Source organism: Rattus norvegicus, chromosome 1 (assembly GCF_036323735.1).
Source record: "Rattus norvegicus strain BN/NHsdMcwi chromosome 1, GRCr8, whole genome shotgun sequence".
NCBI lineage: Eukaryota > Metazoa > Chordata > Mammalia > Rodentia > Muridae > Rattus > Rattus norvegicus.
The window spans coordinates 253098687-253118235 of NC_086019.1; the positions used below are offsets into that span (position 1 = coordinate 253098687).

The window sequence follows — 19549 nt, forward strand, 5'->3', positions numbered from 1 at the left end:
AATAAACAGAAAAGAAAGAGAAAGAGGAAAGAAAATCCATCCTGTTCTAGGAGAACCCAGCTGTCACTGTCATACACCTGTCCTGATTTAGCTCCTCAGGGATCAATAGTGGTTGGCACAGCTTTCAGGTCAGGTGCTTTCACCTCTGACCCGTGAAGCCTGAATCACAACATGGGGTACAGGATGTTCTGCAGCCCCAGGACCACTTGCTGTTGTCTGTGTGGTGAGGACCCAAGAGTCCCCCAGAAAACAAGGGATAGTGTCCTACCCACGTAGCTTTGTCTTGGAGGGTAGTGGTGTAGGAAACCGGACTGGCCAGTTGGTAAGGTGTCTTAGGACCTCAGGATTTGGAGGCGAGATGATCTGGTCCAGTTAAACTTTGCCTTGGGAAATCCTTAGGACACTCCAGTAAAATGCAACTGAGAAGATCTCCTTTCTCGGGAAAGCAATTTTTTACGATCAACAGGGCGTCGTTTTGAGAGTAGAGAAGTCACTTTGTTTTGGTTCAATCATTTTTATCATTGCCACAAAGAACCCTGGTGGGACAGGCCAGATGCAGGCAGCCTGATCCTTTGCTCGGCTGTGGTGGATGGAGAGGCACACAACTGTGTTCCTTAGTTCCTCTGAGAGCCCAGAGGCTGTGAGGAGTGGACTGTGGATAACCTTCCATTCCTTCCAAGGACAGAGATCTCTGCACGTGGCTTCATCTCCCTGCAGCTCCTTCCTGTAGGTCTCAGTCCCAGGACCGACCAGGCTGCCTGTGCTTGGTGAACCCCAGGTGCCAGAGGCCCAGGGCTGTGCCCGCTACCCCCTGGTGTTCTGTTGATGCGTCTGTGATGCAACTTTAGAGATGATGTTGGCACCCAGAGGCAGCATGGTGACCATGGCACACTTCTGTACCTGCGCCATTTGGTGGGCAGCTAGGCTGAGGGAAATGGCAATCAAGAGATGCGAGTTCCAGATCTCTGTGGTGGAACATGAAGGGCATCTGGTACAGTTTGGCTATCCTCACCTCCCCCAACCCTTACACTAGAGCCTCTTCTTGTTATATCACAAGGAAGAATGCCAAACTGACAAGTGGTTATGTTGTCTAGGTCCAGTATTTGCCAGACCTCCAGTTTGAGAGGGGTTTGGCCCTTGCATTTTGCAGCCGTTGAGAAGATCCTGGAGGGCAGAACTGAAGCAATCTTCAGACTGAGGGCAGAGCCCTCTCCAATGCCTTCTGGGGACAATGATATGAAATACTGCTTTACTCCCAGTGTGGACACTAGCAACCCATTCTTTGGGGTAGGGAACAAATCTAAGTGACCTGCAATATCACCTGAGAGCTGTGGTTGGAACAGACACCAGAGTGAATGGATTCTGGTTCCAGTGTCCATAAGGACAACATACTACTTTATTCTGAGGACACTGCACTCTACAGTATGAAACTACTGTTGATGGTTTTCTAGAGCTCAGCAGAGGGCTTCCACTTTGCTCTAAAGCCTTCCTCCTGGAGCTGCAGGACACAAGCCCCACTGAGATTTTTCCCAGCAAGCTTAAGTCAGATCCTGTCTGTGGGTTGCTGTCAATCTAAACATGGCCAGAGGTAGCAAATCACCGTGGGCTTTGTCCCAGCTCAGACGGAAATGTAGCCAGAGTTTCCTTGTTTAAATGCTGTCTCTGTGGCTCTCGTGAGGATCCGGTAAAAAGAACGGGAGGCACCACCTTTCAGGAGGCAAGAATAGGGAGGGGAGAAGGCTGTTTGAGAAACGTGTCTCTGCTTGTGAGGAACACAGGGAAGCTTGTACAGTCTGATGTCTCCAACTTCAAGTGAATTCTGCAGCTTCTGAAGGTCTATTGTTTGCAGGCGAGTCCAAGGGCACTTTAGAGTTTGTACTATGGCTTCAAGTGGGAAGAAATCAGGACACTCGGGATCCTGCATCCCTCCAGTGTAGGGAAAAAGCAGATCTTCATCTCAAAGATAAAGAAGACACCCTGGCAACAGGAGAGTATTCCTAACAGCCTTCCCACAATGGAGCCTGCCTGCTATACCCTATGTCTTGCCGGTTACATCCTATGTCCTGCTTACAGTGTCCTATGTCCTGCCTGCCATGCCCTATGTCCTGCCTATTGTATCCTATGTCCTGCCTGCTATACCTAAATGTCTTACAGCATTTTCTGCTATTTGAACTGTGTGAACAATGCCTCCATAGCCCACTGACCATGCAGACCTCAAACTTACAAAATGCAGCCACCCCCGTGGCTCTTCCTCATCATGGCCATTGCTGGGGCATTCCAGGTAATTAACTGGTGCTTCCTGGCAGTTTCCTGTCCTTATATAGTTAGCGTAGAGGTTCATATTTGAAGTTACAGGAAGAGCCCAGGCAGCCATGAGGGCCTTTGACAATATAGTCAGGATCATGAGTTCCGTGCTGGCCTTGTCACTGGGCTGGGTGATTTTCCATAGTGACAGAATCAGGATTGTGGTCCCTACCTCTTTAACAACACAGCAACACTGTAAGACCCAAGGCCATCTATCTTATACCCTCTGTGCTCAGGCTTGGTAAATGCATTAGGACCTACTCCCACATCTTTTGTTTGAAAAACTGACCCTCCTCCCTCCTCCCCCTTCCCTCCTCCCTCCTCCCTCCTCCCTCCTCTCTCCTGAGCTCCCTCCTCCCTCTTCCATGCTCCCTCCACCCTCCTTCCTCCACCCAACCTCATGAAGCAGAGAGGCTATGCCTGTGCTCTAGAATTTCAAGTTGCTTTTCTGTGTAAACTTCAGAGACAAATGTACAAGAGGGCAGCCCCACCACCCCTCTTTTGGAGACGGAGAATCAGGGACTTTATGCAGTTGAGCTGGACTAGAGGCCGTCATCTTGGGAAACCCATAGAGTCAGGCAGCATGTCTGAAGCCCAAACAATCATCGAACGCTCTTTGCGTTAATTAGCCCTTTAATTTGCCTTTCTCTGGTCATGTGAGATGCTGCTTTGTTTTGGAAAGGAGGTGAATAAATAGAAACGTAGAGTCAGCCGTAGCGTGTCATACTGGTCTATGCTTTATAGAGTATTGGAGAAATAATTATGACGTACTTCAAGCATGCCACTCTGAAAGAATTTCCATCATGTCTAATGACTCTCCCTTCTAGTTCCTGGCACCTTCCCCCATTTTGCATGTTCTTACATCACACAGCACGGATTATGGAAAACCAGGTGCTGAAACCTTGAGAAGTCCTGGCTAGAGTCGTTTCCTTGGTAAGACTTCTTTCTCTTCCGTATTGATTTATGTTTGCCACTCTAGCTGGGGGTGTTTTTCTTCAACTACCTACTCTTCTTACCTGTCCATTACCCTAACCCTGATGAGCACCGAGCATTGTTGGCGTTGGAGTAGGTTCAGGAAGAGGAATACTGCCAAGAACTGGCAAACTAGCGTGAAGCTTCCACATTTAGCCAACTGTGCTGGGTCAAGAACAACTTTGTTTACCTTTCGGTCAGAGAGAAAAGCTCACTTTGAACTGTGGAGGCCAGTGGGAATTTCTGAGACTCATGAGAGTGGTTCTAGGTGTGTGATTGTTCTGCTTTTGGTGACAGGCTCTTCTGTACTCCAGGCTGGCTTCTAACTCAACTATGTACCTGAAGGCCACCCAGAGCTGGGCTTTTTGCCTCTACCTCCTGTGTGCTTGGATTAGAGGTGTGGACAATGACCATTTTATACTACGCTAGGTATGGAACCCAGGGCTCCATGCACAGTAGATCACTTGTGTCACATCCATAGCACACATGGATCCCCTTCCCCCTATTAAAGGGTCAGAGCAGTCCATTGTGAACCAGTAGTGGCTGAAGGGAATCTTCTGGCCAGACCTCTGTTCATCTAACTCCTTGCTGATACTGTATTCTCTTGGAACTTCTTATCCTTATGGGGAACACTCACTAGTGTTGTGCAAAAAGATGTGTTTCTTACTCGTTTTTGTAAGAACCAGACCCTAAACTGGGCATCGGTGGTACACACCTCCTTGGGAGGCAGAAGCTGGCCAATCTCTGAGTTATACCCATAATTCCATTCTGCCAGTGTTATGGCTTTTCCTAGGAGAACCAAACTCTTCTTTACACCTTTGCACTTGATAGAAACTTTCTTCTCGTAAGACCATGGTGACCAGGGTTTCTGGAAACCCTGTGTAAGGGTCTTAGGATAGCAACTTATTACCTTAGAGTGGAAAATACTGTGTCTATCCATTCACTCACCAACATCAGGATTTCCCATGGTTTGGGGTACGTGATAGGGTAGACATGTGCAAAACAGCAACAAGCAGCAATCGCTGAGCGCCCTAACCGCTCTCCTCGCTTCTGTTGCAGGCGAGGGCTTCCACAGCTACCAGCACGCCTTCCCCTATGACTACTCTGTCAGTGAGTACCGCTGGCACATCAACTTCACCACGTTCTTCACCGACTGAGACAGCATGGTTGCCCTTGGCCTAGCTAATGAACAGAAGGGTGTGCAAAGCCTCCCATCTTAGCAAGGATTAAAAGAACCAGAGATGGAGGCTACAAGAAGGGCTGAGTTTAGAGTCATCTTGGTCCCCATTCCAAAAATTATGTGGTCAGAAGCTTACTGTTCCAGGATGCTAAAGATGACTGGCTTACCCTGCTCCGGTTCAGAAAAGAAAAGAAAGGCTCAGTACCGGAAGGTCACGCCGACCTTTCTGATGCTCACACAGATCTTCCTCCCTTCTCTGTCTTCCATTTCCGCCCTCTTTGTTTCCCTTTCTGCCACCCTCGTCTACCCTTTCCCTCACTGCAGCTCCTTGTCACCACTTTTCAAAACCTAGAAAGCTTTCTGCAGTTCAAAAGCAAAGGTCTCTCCTGGTAACCTGGTAACTCGTCCCTTGAGTTGTCTCGAGCCTGGGGCCATCTCTGGAGAAGGCCCAGTTGATTTTCTAGAGCCCACAGTTTGCTCTGCAGAAAGAGAAGAGATCTTTAGTAGGCAGAAAACTTATAAAGCAGGTGAATGAGGGGTTAGAGCTAGCCTACAGGGTAGAATTCATATACAACATTGGCTTGGAGCTGGAATAAGCCACTAGCAACGGCTTTCACAGTCTCTCCACACAGCCTTCTTTCCCTCCCGAGAGTGTGGAGATAGGGGGGGTGGGGGTAGGGTGCTCAGGCACAACACCAAGTTTCCATCTCACCTACACAGTGGATGAAGAAAAAGCATTTCCTTAGTAGAGAATGTGGTCTCTGTGGGCAAGGTCCCTATTCCCCATTAACAGCAAGTGGATTTCTTGTTTGACGGAGCAGAAGCCTGCAGGTTGGGTGAGTCCAGAACTGTCTGAAACAGAGTTTTGACGATTCGTCCAGCACCTTTTCATTTCTCTACTCATGGTATTGGTTGCTGCTCTCACAGTAATAACCAATCGATAACATTTCCAGGCATCTGAAAAGATTTAGCAAGCCAAGTTCAGTGGCTCATGCTTTGAATGAGAGTCCCCAGGAGGCAGAGGTGGGTGAATGTATGTAAGTTTGGAACTAGCCTGGTCTCCACAGCAAACTGTAGACCAGACAGGCCTAACATAGTGAGACCCTGTCTTAAAAGGGGAGGGGGGGAGCTTTTTACTAGGTAGTGTTGGAGCAACCCAAAATTTAAGGTGAGTTGAAGAACCAGCCTGCCTCTATTTTTGGCTTGAAAAATACCTTATAGTGAAGACAAGGCTAGGTTCATTCCTGTTTTAAACCTCTGTTTCTCAAGGATTGGGCTGTGCCCTGCCTGTAACCATAACTGCAAACAGTTCTGTACTGACTGTTCTAGGGATGGCAGTCACGCCTTTTGATTTCACAAGTTTCAAAAATTTAATAACCCTCTTGCAACCCTACCTTTGTTTCAAAAGGTTGTATGACCACCTATGACTACCTGGTTGTGACTGTCTGTTGCTATGACTACCTTACTCTGACTGACTGTTGCTATGACTTCCTTGCTCTGACTGTCCGTTGCTATGACTACCTTGTCCTGACTGCCTGTTGTTATGACTACCTCGCAACTGTGTCTATGTTTCAGGAGGGCTTTAGGACTAAGTATTGTTATGCTTGTTCTACTTCTGTAACCCCAACTATTTTGCCCACCAATTTCCCCACTTGGAAACTGGTTTTTCCAGGCAGAGTTTTTCTAGTGTAGCCCTGGCTGTCCTGGAACTGCCTTCCTATCCCTGAGCTATAAAAACCTTGTCTTCCTCCCCTCCAAGGCTGAGCTCTCCAACCCTGTCTTAGGTGGAAAGCAGCCCATGTACACAAATAAGAAAGGTTGCTTTAATTAATTGCTTGCCTGAATTAACTTTGCCATGATAATTTGGGTCAGGGGTCCTCCTCACATCTTTGGGATTAACAGAATGATATATTTGACTGGGTCCTGAAATGTTCCCACACATTTATCTCTGAGAGGGGATGCTGAAGAAACTTGGATGAAAACAGAATGAGCTGGGTTACCCATTCTTTCTATTACTGGGGAGGATATGGAACAATTAAGATAAGAAACTGGGTCTTTCCAGGACAGCCAGGGCTACACAAAGAAACCCTGTCTTGGAAATACCAAAGAGAGAAACAAAAGAAACAAGGTCTGCGGGCTGTTTCTTGTTTTTTGAACAAAGGCGTCCAGGGATTGAGAACTTGCTGAGTGAGTGACTGGGCGTGCTGATGAAAGGAGTTTGAGGCTGGGTCCTTTCGTGAGCCCCAGTTTCTCTGTGACGCATCATCGGTAAAACATTCGTTGAAAGACCGCCCAGCTGGGCATGGTGGGACACACCTGTAAAGTTGGCACTTGAGATACTGAAGTAAATCGATAGGGGGTCAACAACGCATGCCAGAGTGAGTTTCATGACGCAACTGACTGCTGAGAGTGATATATTGAACAAAAAGAGTCATGAAAGATGACCAAGGCCTTTCCCTGAGTTTTCTATTATCCCAATTATAGTCTCTGGTTTATAACTCAAATGAGTCAGTGGGGCATATGAACAAGTTTGCCAGCCTTTCCTTTGCTGGCATTTCTAAAGCTAGTTTTACTGATGTTTGTGCTTGCTTGCTTTCCTTCTTTCTTCCTTATTTTCTTTATTTCCTTCTTTGGGTTTTTCCAGGCAGGGTTTTTCTAGTGTAGCCCTAGCTGTCCTGGAACTCACTCCATAGACCAGGCTGGCCTCGAACGCATGGCTCTGCCTCCCGAGTGCTGGGGTTAAAAGTGGCAGGCTGCACTACTGACCAGACTACACTGTTAGGGAAGCTTTGGGGCTTGGATATAGTCTCCCGGGACCTGCTTCTGGCCCACCACTCTATCCAAGTCCTGCACCTTTAAATATCAAAAGGAAGCAGAATCTTCAAAGGCTGAGTCACACACACCCCAGTAGCCTACCCTTCCTAAGAGTAATGTGGGGTTAAACTCTGACAGCAGGAAACAGAGTCTGCTGGCTTTAAATCAAAAACTCCACAAGCTGACAGCACTGCCTGAGGAAACATTAGGACTCCATGAATCATAGGATCACAAAGACTCCATGTGGAGATCCTGGGAGAGGCTGAGAGCCACAAGCAGGACATCTGCCTAGGAGAGTTCTTACCTAAGAGCCCAGGTCTGGGAGTCAATTCCTGCATACAAGAGTGCCTGCCCCCAAGAAACAAAGAACCCCCTAAAATGCTGTTGCCTGTTGACCTTAGGAGAGAAGGAAGCAGATCAGTAATGGGCTCCAGGCTCCTAGACTAGGCAGTACTCCCTGGCCGCAGCAGGGAAAGGTAGGTTTTGTTCCCTTTTGATTTGTTTTTTTGCATTGTCTACTCGAGCCAGCGCAGGCAGACTTTACAGTCGTGGAACCTCTGTATTCCTGCACGGGCTTCCAGGCCCGCATCTTGCCTTCCAAGAGCTGTTGGAACAAGCTGTGCCCGCTCGCTTCACTTTCTAATTGGAGGTTGGCCTCACTCTGGATGAGATCACGGCTCGGAACTATTCTGAAGGTGGATCCCAAACAACCGTCATCTCATCAAAGGCTGAACACACTGAGGTGTAATTTGATGGTGACGTTTACTTTAGCATTTAAGACCTGGCTTTCTAACTATGCGTGTGAGCACGCTCTTGTCCACACGCGCGCGCGCGCGCGCGCACACACACACACACACATGCACACACTCACAGACGAAACAGTTCTAATTAAACTATCTGAAACAAACCAGCGCACTCTATGTATTTTGTTGTTGTTAATTCAATATCGAATACATTAAGAAAGTACTGACAAAACCCGTGGCTTTGGTTAAAGGAAGCACTCTGTACTCTAAACCCCAGTATCGTGGGGCCCACCATCTCAAGGTCAAAGGAGAAAAAGACTAACAATATGCCAAAGGCAGCTGCTTTAACTGGAGAAACTGATGGGAAATCCAGAGAATGCGTTTCACTGGCAAAGGAGGTGCAGGGCAAGGCACGGTTCTAAATACAACTTTCTTTAGACTCGGAGATGTATGTTCTGAGCAGGTGGAGGACACCATGATGCATCAATGACACTTGCCCAGTCCGATGACACATGGCAAGCTAGAGGAGACACCGCTGTATCAGCAGCAGATACTGTCACTGACTGACTTTAGTTCACCATGTAGGTGAGTTCCCCTGGAGAAAGACAGCAAGAGAGTAGTGTGTCTCCAGAATCCCGGCTTTGCCTCCTTGTGTGGAGGAGTGAGCATCTTGTTACACCCATTAACTGCCTGTTGTGCTCAGTTACACCAAGAAAGGAAGCCAGTGGAGCAGCCCTACTTCCTGCCTGGGAATGGTGGGAGGCGGAATTCACACAATCATTCCTGCACAAGCTCCTTTTGTTCTTCAGGAACCCCACTCAGTCTGACCACAGGACCATCTTAATATCCAGTCACGCCTAAGGTTTAGGCCATACCCTGATATCAGAAAAAGCAGGAACTCCATCTCTGCTTTTCCAGCCCAAGTCTGGTATCCTTTGAAATGCTTGCTTCTCAAGGCCAGCTTTCTCCTTCTGGGGAGCAGGGGAGAGAGCAGAGACTGAAGCAAGGACCTTTGCTATTCTAGGCAAGGGCTCCACCCCTGAGCTACATACTCGGTTCCAGTTTTCTCTCACAGGGATGGGCCGGTAACCAGTCCCCGGCTATAAGACCTGTCAACCAGGAGAAGAGAGGAGAGAGACGAAGGCGAAAGGCAGAGGGGGACCCAGAACTCCTCAGGGCTCCATACCCTCCTCATTTTTTTAGAAACACTTGAAGAGCAGCAGGATTCTTCTAGAGTCTGTGATTTCTGACACATACACACACTTACACTGAAGGGCTTTTCACAGCATAAAATTAGCCGTTAAGTCAAACGCTGCTGTGACATTTAGTACAGTCATAATAATGTGCCATTGTTACCCTTGGTTCTAAACCATTTTAAATCACCTCCACGGAAAACCCATTCTCATTCAAGAGTGGTTTTCCCCCCAACTCCAGCTCCTCCCAGCTCCCTTACGCCTGGCAACAATTAACGCTCTGTCTCTAGGATTTGCCTATTGGTGGTCTTTCCCAGGAACAGAGTCACGCAGCCGCATGACTTTTTGTCCATTCATTTCGTGATGTCTATCAAGAGCCCATTCCCATTGATCTGCTGATCGATGGTGGGCTGTAGTGTACCTTTTGTTGGTGTACACCTTTCAGTAAGTGTGAAATGTGTTGCTACAAGTATTTCTTTGCAAATATTTAAGAACCGGTTCTCAGTATCCTCTATGTGTAACCAGGAGCGGATTTCATTGCTCCTACGGTAACCTTTATTCTTGTGGGACATCGAACTGTCTTTCACAGGGGCTGCACCGTTTTATAGCCCCACTACCAATGACTGTCCCCCTTGGGTATCCATGCACACCGCCATCTGGTCCTTTTCTCCTCATTTATTCCAAAGTCCCCCACAGATCTTCTGAATTCCTCTTGCTCCTGGGGCAGAAGGTGAAGAAACCGCCTCTAGTATCCAGCCTTGTCTTTTCTCCAGTAGAGCAGGCTGTCAACACCCTGTATCATTAAGGTACACACTGCCGTCATTTGTGTGACTCCTACTATCTCCACCACCTCTGTGGTCTCTCTAAACTTCCTATTAAACTCCCACATAAGGAAGCTGGGGCAGTAGGAAGATCGATGTGGAAACCTAAGTTCCGAGGAGCGCACGTCCCTAACGTCCGTCTCCTCCCTCTGCCTCTCTGCCGTGGGCGGGCCTAGGGGCCCAGACGCCTTCAGAGACCTGGGGAAAGGCGGCCCCTCCTCGGGGTTACTCTCGGTCAGCACACACCCCCGGGGTTACTCGCGTTCACTCGGCCCACAGCGCCTGACCTCTCGTAGCCAATCAGCAGCCGCGCTGTGGCTCTGCGGGTGCCGGCTCCAATCAGGAGGCGCCGCCCCTGCAGCCTCCTAGCTGCGGGGGGGAAAAAGGGGGGAGGGGAAGGGGCGGCTGTGGAGCATCTTTTGCCCCCCCTCCAGCCCCCACCTCCCTCTCCCCGCCGCCCTCTTCCCTCTCCTGGCTCTGCTGGAGCAGGGGATGCGCGCGCACCTCGCAGACATCATCCCAGGTGGCGTTGATGGAGAGTTTCCTGGAGATCTAACTCCCCCTCCCCTCTATAAGTCTCCCTCTTTGACGAGATGGAGCTCGGAGTTGTGGGCCCTACACAGCCAGCCCTGCCCCACGTGCGACCTTGGGTATGGGCTCCTGTCCCCAACTGCCTCTTTCGTAGAGGGACCTGGCTAAGCAGGGCGGGATCTTACTGCTTCCTGTAGGTATCTCTCACGTAAGAGGCAGAGCTCCCATTCAAAGAAAGACCCCACAGTATGTCGCCATAAAGGAAAATGGTACAGAGAACAAAGCAAAGCGATTAGAAACGGTTCAGGCTGGTGTCACTGGGCCTGAAGGGGTGTGGAGAGGAGAATGTGCAGGGGAGGCTGTGAATGCCAGGCAGGCACACAGAGTCTAGATTGCTCGGTGATAAGGAGTCATGAGATGTACTCCAGCCCGACAGGAAAATCTATGTTTCAGAAACTTAACTGTGGTGGCCAGGGCAGGGCAGAGAGGACTAGATTAGGGCTGGAAGGTCAGAGCCAGGCTTTGTTACAACTCCTGTGAGCGAGTGGGATTTTCATTTATTAACAGTGTTAGTGGGAATGTCAAAGGACATCTGAGATCTTTCAGAGCAGAATTAACTGCACTCAGTTATCTGCGTGGGGTGGGGGGCATGGAGATGAGTCTCGGAGCTTAGTCTAAGTGTTTCCAGGAGCCGCACTCCTGCTAATTTTATGAAACGAATTAACTTTTTTTACGTGGAACTTTATTTTATTTTTTAAGACACTCGATGGAGACCAAGCTGGCCTCGAACTCAGAGATTCGCCAGCCTCTGCCTCCTAAATTCTGGGATTAAGGGTGGGTGCCACCACACTGGCTCTTTATTTTTTATTTCAAAGTGTGATGATCAATCTATTGTTAATCACTTCAGTATTGGGCAGACTTTCTCAGATATTGGTAAGGTAAAGCTATTATTTCAAGGAAACAATGTATGACAATGGCATAATAATTCTTGAGGCAACTATTAGACGTTTGGGAACCTTGCATATGGCACAGTTTGACAGCTTCCCAATAATTTAAGGCTTGTCTGATAAAATCAGTGGTGATGTTAATGAACATTTTTTTAATCTTGTAAAATGAAATACGCTAATATTTTTGGAGCATTTTCCTAACCCAGTGAACCAAAAACACCACATTGCGGAAACCCTGCATGAATAAAAGATGGCTTGAAAATACAGGTAAGAGCTGGGTGTGGTGATGTAATGCTTTTAATCCCAGCACTTGGGAGGCAGAGGCAGGAGACTCTGAATTGTGGACCAGTCAGATCTCCGTAGTGAGTTCCAGGACAGTCAGGGCTACAGGGCTATGTAGAGGGGGAGAGAGAGGGGAAGATTGGGCAAGACTAATGGATTCTTATTGTAAAGAATATGAAAACCCAGGGCCTAGGGCACATGCCAATTGACAGAAAGACTGCAAGAAGCCATTCTTACCTGTACTTCATACAGCAAACAGAGCATGCTGAAGTAGAGTGCTGGGTAAATATCCTTCGAGGAGTCACGAGTACTGTGGCCTGAAGCTTTCTGAGTCCATGCTTTCCCTCAGCTCACTAGCCAACTCCCTTTCTCGGGGTTGCCCCACTCCCCAACTTGTTTTTGAAATAAAAACTGTAGATTTGGCAAACCTGGAAGTCGCTATGTAGACCAGGCTGGCCTGGAGCTCGGGGTTACTCATGGCCCTCCCTGCATTAACAGAAGGAACTGGAAGGAGATGGAGGGCTAAGAACCCATCATCCGTCTGTCCGAGTGTTAATGCCTTGGCTGCTGTGAGTCCCACTTTAGGCGGGCAGATAAGGTCCTTGTGAGATGGAGTTCCCAGAGGAAGGAACCTGGGAGAAAGTCAAGGACTTGGAGTTGAGAAGGCAAAAGAGGATGGAATCCACCTAGTTTTGATACTTGTGGCCCCAGGGAGAAAGCATCAAGTGACAAAGAAGTACAGCTGGTGATGAAGCCTTCTGCAATAATCCTGGAAACACAGGTCCCAGAGTCACGCAGTCCTGTGTCCTATGGTCCCCTGGTGTGGGTGCTAGGGTGTAGCCACTGTGGATGGGTGGGAGTTGAAGAAATGTGAAGATTTGGGAGATTCCACACAGAGTGTCACACAACCGTAAACTCAGGAGACTAAGGCAGAAGGATGGAGAGTTAAAGGCTACATTTGATAAAATGCATTGCGTGTTATGTGAATGTTTCACTATTTTAAAAAGTTCAACACTGCCCTGGCTGTGGGAGGCCTGATAGAGAGAGTCGGTGGTGGAGGTTGGGGGATTGAGAGCTTGAGGGATGGGTTTCTAGTGGACTTTGTTCACCTTAAAAGTCTCTTGGCAGCCAAGATGGTGCAAACCTTTGATGTTAGCTCTCAGAAGGCAGAGGCAGAGGGATTCAGAGAGTTTAAAGGCAACTTCCAGGCCGGCTGGCTCACATTAGGAGAAAAGAACAAAAAAGTTCCTTCCAGTTCTTTTTCTTGAGATACAGTTTTACATAGCCCAGGCTGGCCCTGAACTTCCTCCACCTTCTGAGTGTTGGGATTACAGACATCTGTTTCCATCCTAGGTTTTATTCAGTCAGGGATCAAACCTCAGGCTCTGTGCATACTAGGTAAGCACTCTACAGATTTGCAAAACATCCAGATATATCTGCTCTTGGGCTATGGCCAAGTTAAACCTGTATATAACTTTGAAGGTGAAATAGTTTCATTAGGCTTGTTTTGGACATAGAAGCACCCCACTTTCCTCCCCGTTTTGTTCCTCAGAAGAACACCTTGAAATCATTTTGAGCTGACTCTCCAGCACTCCTTTCTGTATTCCTAAATGCATGCTTCTTTTTTTTTTTCTCTTTTTCTTTTTTTCTTTTTTTCAGAGCTGGGGACCGAACCCAGGGCCTTGTGCTCGCTAGGCAAGCGCTCTACCACTGACCTCAACCCCTAAATACATGCTTCTATCACTGAAGAATTCTGTCTACGACCTCACACCTTGGAAGACTGAAACATAATTTTAAAACAACCACCACCGTGCTGACCATCATCCGCTCAAGCCTTCGGGAAGGAACCTGCACCCTTCATTTTCTCCATCCTCTCAATAGAGTGTGTCATAATTTTATGTAAATCAGTAACTGGTATTTGTACTACAGTGACTGTGTAAATATCATTCACACGGTGGCTTCATTATTGCACAACTATCTTTTTTTTCTGGACAGGAGCACTGCTTTTTTCCCCCCTCCTGCTTTTCCACATACTTCATCACTGATACTCAACCCCTTCTGCCTCTTTGTCTTTACCTCCAAGTTACACATTGTTACACGTTACACATTGTTACAGGTTACACATTGTTACACGTTACACATTCGGCAGCATGGGGGGGCCTGTGTGAAGCAGTCTCTCCTGTGGCCCCTTCACCGGCTCTGACCAAGACAGCTCCCCTCTGAGTCTATCCCGTAGACCCTGTGTAGTGATTCCGTTTTTCTTTCTGAGTGTGGATCCTCCATCCCTGGGTTCTTTCTTACTCATTTACTTTGTTGTTTTGAAGAGTCATGTCTTAGTCACGGGAGAAACTGTTTCGTTTTTTGTTTTTTGTTTTTTTTTTTTAAGATATGCTGGTTTCAGTTTTTCCAAGTATCTTATCGAATTGTCAAGGACACTCATTGGGCCCTTCCCACTCTGAAACATTTGATCTTCTGAGCATTTTAAAAATGTAATAATTATTGAGTCCCTCCTCACCTGATTTTTGTTGTTTGCTTGTTTTCTCTTTGATTTTTACACTCTGTCCCTCTCTCCCTCTCCCTCCCCACCCCTCTGTGTGTGTGTGTGTGTGTGTGTGTGTGTGTGTGTGTGTGTGTGTGTTCCAGAGAGCCCATGCCACAGGTTGAATGGGATAATCTGAGGACAATTTTCAGGAATTCTTTCTTCCCATCATGTGGGGTCCAGGAATCAAACTCAGATAGATCTCCAGGCGAGGCAGCAAGCAGCTCTACCCACTGAGCCATCTCACCAGTCATGGTTCATATTTTAAGATTCTGGTGTCTTGCTCTCTAGAGAGGGTCGCTCACACTCATTGCCTGGGTGTGCACTAACATTTCTTACCCCCTCTTTTTCTGTCTCCATCCTTCTTTCTGCTCTCACCTCCTTTCTCCCCTGCCTGTCTCTCAATTTAAACTGAAGTCTATGGACACTTTCCCTCAACTTTGCTCCAAAAAGTCAAATAAAAACCCTTTCATCGCTCTCCTTTTGAATTTGGTTTTATCTGAACTTGCAAGCTTTCTTGGAGATGGATTTGACAAGCAAAAGCAAAACAAAACAAAAACTAAGTGCATAAACTAGCCTGGTTTCTCTCTAGAGCAACCTCTTAGTAGAATCTCACCCCATGCCACGCACGCACGCAGGCAGGCACGCAGGCACGCATGCATGCACGCACACAGTCTTATTAACTCTATCTGAGAACCGTGCTCTATAAATGAGAGGAGAACGGAAGAAGAGAAGGAGGAAGAGAAGGCGAAAAGCGTGGCTTTAAATTCAGTTTTCAGAAAAATACAAACTGTAGCCATTTTGAAAAGATGAGCTTTGAATAAGTTGACTTTGAGGCTTGGCTTTGTCTTTTATTAGGGTAGATTCAGTCTCATGGATGATCGGACCCTGAGGAGCAGTGAGAGACAGTTTACACAGAGCAAAGGCAGGGGCACTATGTGGGCAGGATGTCACATTACACAGGTCTGGCTTTCTCTACTTGTGACATGTGGCTCTCAAAGGACTGCCTAGCACATGTTTCTCCTACACCTGAATTATTCCCTGCCAACTGCTTTATAAAACACTCGTCCGCGATTCATAGCTATGGGGTGAAGAGCCCAGGAGCTATTTAATTTAGACAAGGTCTCGTAATGCAGCTTAGGCTTGTTTTGAACTCAGATTCCTCCTGCCTCCCACTCCCAAGTATGGAATTTACAGGCGTGAGCAGCAGCACACAACTCTCTGCCTTTTCTCTCTTTTTTGGAAGAATAAAGTGGAAAACAAGAGACCCCAGGACCCTAAAAGAGAAGAAACGCCCACATAGTATGGGTTTACAAAGCAAGCTAACAAACTTTTCAATAAAATTAAGAACAGAATGTTCCTTTTACCTTAACCCACATAGCTTCCTAAACTCGAATGATAGCTCTTGAGTAATAGTTCTCAAATGCTTCAGAGTTCTACAGCGGAAAGAGTAGAATGGGCAGAGCTTCAGTCCCTCTCTCTAGCCTCTTCCAGAAGGAAGATTACCAGAGACTGTTTCTCTTGACCCTCCTTAACCAACCAGTCACCTCGCACCAGGCTGCACCTCTAGGGGTGGTGGTTGTGTGGGGGTGAAGTGTGTTTTGCTTTCCTGACTCAGGCTCAAACATTCTCCTGGATAAGGGCTCTTTAGGGGTTTACACTGCAGCACCTGATTCTAGACATTTCTGCCCTCTGGAACTCCAACCACCCAGAGGACAAAGACCTTGCTTATGCGATGTCTGAATGGATGTTTGGATTGGAATTGTTTGTGAAGGAAAGAAAGGGAAGGGGAAAGGAAAGGGGAGGAAGGAAGAGGTAGAAAGGAGAGGAAGGGGGAGGGGAGCCAGATGGGTAGAAGAGTGACTAAAAAGGTTGTTACTCATTTACTTTCCCTATGGAGCTTATGGGAAGGGCTGACCTAATTCCACATCAGACGATGCTTACTTTGTATCTGAACCGTGCTGGGGAATAAAACCGCTCACGGTAACTTTGTTTCTTCCTTTCACTGAGATGAGATCACATTGTGGCAGTCATTTACCATGGAAAAAAGCTGAGAAAGGGGTTTCTCTAGCAAGTGCCTTGCTGAACAAGGACGAAGCAAGCAGGCAGAGCCAAGCCTGTGGCTCTCTCCTCTCTGTTCTCTTGGCCTGGTTAGCTTCTGCGGTTGGCTTAGATGTGAGAGTTAGAAAACATGCCTCCGTATCAGACTTACTGCAAGGTCAAAGGCCATGCTAGAGGAAGAGTCTATTCACCTGCCACATCTGCATACTCGAAAGTCCTATGACTTGTCATCCCGAGAAGTAAGGAAACAATGCCCACCTTGAGATGCATTTTTTTCACAACTCCTTTACTATACTGTTCATCCATTGCTTAGAAGAGAATGGTTCTGAAAGAGATAATAAAATAGGTAATATTTCAAATATCTATTTATGATTTATGAAACAAGTTCAGTGAACAAACAGCTGTTTAAAGCCCTTCTTGGGCCAGGCACTCAAGCCCGATTTTCTTGGTAAATTCCAGTACAACTGTCAGAAAAGTAGAAACCACACGACATGGGGAGCCAGCCTGGTAAACCATTGGGTGATTTAAAGACAAAAACAAAATACAAGCCCAGGAATCAGTAAGGTCAACAATGGGTAAAGGTTGGAGGGGCAGAATGCTCTAGGAGAAGGGAAAGGAATATTTTTAGGGCTTAATAGTGAAATATGGGACTGAAGAGAACTGAGGACATTTAAGGCAAAGACATAAGCACGGAAGGGCCAGGACCCAGAGGGCCTCCAAAGCTGTGGTAAGAAGGACAGGCTTCACACTATGGACAATAGGAACTCCCTACAATATTTATTTAATATACCAATGTGGGGCTGTTTTATTCTTACTCGTTTGAATAGAAGGGTCATTAAAAACCGCCACAACATCTTGTATCCTTTTCATACAGAAAAGTTTATAGCGCTTGTCTCCGTCTTCCAAGCATACACTGTGCACCGCTGGACCAACGGAGCCTGCACCTCTGCCCTGCATCCCTGCAAGCACTCATCCTGTATAACTTTTAACTTGATGCCACTTCATGATTCTTGATGCCAGGCCTCATGCTGTCCCACATAGCTTTATTTTGTGTACCCTTAGGGACTCCTGAGGTCGGCTCACATGGGATGGGCTAGGCAGCATCCTATCTTGCTTATCAACAGTTATATTGTCTCCCACCTTTTCTTCCTGGAACTCCCAATTAATTCCTCTTCTAGGTTTTCAGAACTTTCTCCCCAAGGCTGTAATTTGTCTTGGAGAGAAACATAGGACTACGGTTCTACACCATTGTCTTGGCAGGCCCCCCTGGCTTCCTCTGATAGACGATGAATGCAGATGGCAGATGGCTTAAGTAGCACCACCAAGCAGCACTGATGCAGGCAGCGCTGTGGACTGCAGGCTGAGAAAATGCAAAGACGAGTTTGTCTCTGACGTAGTGATGTCTTCAGCAGCAATGAGGCATCCCAAAGGAAACACTGTGTCTTCTTCCCCAAAGTGACACTTTGAAATCTGAACTCATCTGGTGAACCGTCATCATCAGTATCGGGAATAGAAGCTTGGAGGGTGATGCTTCAACTCTGTGGATGATGTGAGTGTCCTTTTAAAAGAGACCCCAGGGGCTGGAGATACCACTCTGCCATTAAGCTGAGCATTTGCTGTTCTTCCAGGGCACTGGAGTTGGAGTCTCAGTCCTCACATTAGGATTGCCTAACTCCAGCCCCTGGGAACCAGTCACCTCTGGCTTTCTCAAGTACCTTCACTCATGTGTACACACACACACACACACACACACACACACACACACACACACACGTCCATATAATTAAAATAAAGTAATACTAAACCTTTTTTTTTTTTAAAGAGAAACCCCAGAGACAAAGCTCACTCCTTCCCCATTGAACACAGAGATGGCCACCTATGAATCAGAGGCCCATTCTTGGCAGAATCAAACCCCCCAACCCCAGAACTGGGAGAAACCAGGATCTCTTGTACAGGCCTCACAATCTAAGGGAGTTTGTTTTTAACAGCCAAGGACAAAGAACAAACCCACGGCTGGTAAAAAGAACCAAGCAGATCAGACATCGCGCAGACAACCCAAGGGGGGGAGTGACACCTCCACATAACTTCGCACAGAATTCTGAGCGGCCGGCGGCCAGCCATTTGCTGAGGACACCTGGTCATGTTCAGCATTCTTGGCAATGGTCCGCGAGCCAGGCCTGAAATGGAGGTGTCTGGTCATAAGCCAGAGAGTTGGCAAGCCCCTGAGATCAAAAGGCAAGAGGTCCGTTTTGGTCCCAGGAAATGTCTGGCATCTCTCTTCTGGAGGAGACCGATCTCTACCAATCCCTTCTCCTGGAAGTGGGCGACACAGTATGGAGTGACCTGGATGGACGTGTTATCAGACTTGGTGAATGCGCCTGTCAGCTCGGCCAGCTCCACCACTGGCCGGTTGAACATCCCACCTCTGTATGTCCCTCTGTTCCATTCTTCCTGTTTGAAGTGGAAGAACGGAGGTACCCACTGTGCCGTCATACTGAGGCTTGCAGTAACAATCTAATATCCACTCTCTTCCTGTTCCACATGGGGCCCCTCGGCCAGGTGCTTTTCGATGTTTTCAATGTAGAAAACTGCAAACTTCCAACGTAACACAAGTGTCTCCTAAAGGTGTTACATACATTCGGGAGGCGTGAGGACCGGGGTGGGATCGAGCTATTGCTGACTGGCCGTGGCTGTGCTCTCGTGGAGTGTGCACAGTGACCACAGTGACCGAGCCTAGTGTGAATGGGCTAGCCACAGATCTTTGAAAACTTGATTATGGCACCAGAGTTCCAAGTTATTATCTGCTAAGCATCCTGGAACTGGTGGGTAAGGCTGAGCCATTGTTCCAAAAGGGACTACAGAGGCGCCTGTTGGGGAGAGAGGCCCCTCTCAGCTTTGCTCTCTGTTGGTGGTAGCCATTTCCCCTCCCACGCGCCTCTAGAACTGCAAAGACCGGATGGAGTTGTGAGTGGTCGGCGCAGTAGTGGCTTCCCCACTTTATGTACCTCTCCAAGTCTTCCTGTCCTGGTAGCCCACCCCCACTGCCAGATTGGGTCTTCTCTCCCAGAGAGAGCGTTGAATCGCCCCCGTGGCAGGGTGGGGGCTGGGTGGAGGACCAGCGGGGGATGGGTGAGAAGCCAAGAGCAGAAAAAGAAGGGAGGA

At 47.7% G+C, this 19549-nt stretch overlaps 1 long non-coding RNA gene across 4 annotated transcripts; it reads right to left on the reverse strand.

Moving 5' to 3' along the window:
- Positions 1–2935: 2935 nt before the first annotated feature.
- Positions 2936–17666, reverse strand: LOC108349475 (uncharacterized). 4 transcript variants are annotated; one of them, XR_005499696.2, is made up of 5 exons: positions 17203–17435; positions 16646–16712; positions 15694–15762; positions 10315–15214; positions 2936–9999 (listed from the first exon to the last, which is right to left on the reverse strand). It is a non-coding gene; the product is annotated as an uncharacterized LOC108349475 (long non-coding RNA). The 4 variants fall into 4 exon arrangements; XR_001836153.3 differs by having other exon boundaries at positions 15694–16712; positions 17203–17336; XR_005499698.2 differs by lacking the exon at positions 17203–17435 and adding an exon at positions 17528–17666 and having other exon boundaries at positions 10315–16712.
- Between the last annotated feature and the right edge of the window lie 1883 nt (positions 17667–19549).